This window comes from Ictidomys tridecemlineatus, chromosome 1, assembly GCF_052094955.1.
Source record: "Ictidomys tridecemlineatus isolate mIctTri1 chromosome 1, mIctTri1.hap1, whole genome shotgun sequence".
Taxonomy (NCBI): Eukaryota; Metazoa; Chordata; class Mammalia; order Rodentia; family Sciuridae; genus Ictidomys; species Ictidomys tridecemlineatus.
Genome location: NC_135477.1, coordinates 104,274,222 through 104,275,652, shown reverse-complemented (window position 1 = coordinate 104,275,652; position 1,431 = coordinate 104,274,222). Strand labels below are relative to the sequence as shown.

General features: G+C 34.2%; 1 pseudogene; it reads left to right on the top strand.

Annotated features, from left to right (window-relative positions):
* The first annotated feature begins 774 nt into the window (after nucleotides 1-774).
* On the top strand, nucleotides 775-1,431 carry LOC101954535 (rRNA-processing protein FCF1 homolog pseudogene; annotated as a pseudogene).

The following is a 1,431-nucleotide window of genomic DNA, read 5'->3' as shown; positions in this document are numbered from 1 at the left end:
CTTTGGATCTTCTTAACAGTGCTTTTCTGTGATGCCCAGTGTGTCTCCTGTGGTGACTTTGAAATATTATTTTGATATAACTGGAAATTGCCATTTTCCTTTTTATATTGTTCCACTCTTAATTTCATAAAGAAATTTTGTTCCCTTAAGATGCACAATTTCCTAGATGTATTGTAGTAAATATAACTACACATTGGTGAAATATGCATATAGGCAAAATAAAAATAAACTGGAAAATAAATTCATAGAATATAAAAATCTGCTTAAATACTTCCTTAATTAAAATTAATAACTCTTCCTAAGTCAATGCCAAGAGGATTCAAAATTGAATTCATATACACATAGTCACATAAATTAACAGAAAAAATATTCAGTTAAAATTATTTTCAACTTGGGGATTGAACCCAGGGCCTCATGCATGCTAGGCAAGAGCTCTACCACAGAATTTCACCGCAGTCCTCCACTGGCATTATTGGATAGCTATTTATGCTGTTTTGAAACTCAGAAATTTAACATCTTTTCATCATTCCTTTTAGGGCAATTTTTCTATAAGAAATTCTTCTTAACTGAAGTAAACAAAAATTTTTCCCCTTTGAAAGAAGTCATGCTTGTTCATTTGATGAATTCATTTCTTATCTACTTAGAATTTCTATGACAAGACTTTTTTTTTTAAGTCACCAATTTCTTTACTTACTCACTTCATCATTCATTCATTCCAAAGACACATATTGAGAACTGGATAGTATCTGGAAGAAATGGGTATGTGGTGTGAACATGAGAAAGTAAAAGAAAGCAAGGAAGTATGTGACCATGAAGCAAATGTTTAATCTCAGAGATGAGAGGCTTAAAGAAAAGGACAGATTAAAACCTAAAAAGAAAATAACAACAACAAAAAAGATCCCAGTGCACTGAAGGAAAGAGAAATCCCCCAATACCCTTCTTGTCTATTCTTTTAATGTAACACACAACTGGGCCCACCTTATCATCACCTGGTTGATGCTAACTTTATCAAATTTTTCCATTAAAGCCAAACTGGACTTAGTGCAGTCAATGATGGACTGCCTGTATGCCAAGTGTATCCCTTGTATAACTGACTGTGTAAGGGTTGAAATTAAGAAATTGGGCAAAAATATCAAGTAGCTGTAAGGATTGCAAAGGATCCAGGGTTTGAACAATTACCATGCATGCACAAATGAACCTATGCAGGTTACTGCTGAGTACAAAGAGTAACTCAGCACACGTGTTACATTGTGGCCAGTTGACCATGACCTTAAAGGAAGAATCTGGAGGACCCCTGGAGTTCCTATCATGTACATTTCTAACCATAGATACCTTCCTTCAACCAACTTTTTCAGTTGCCAGTTCAGTAAACAAGCTATAGAATATAGAATGATTCATATAGCAGGAATTATTTTCTCTGTTATGAGCTGA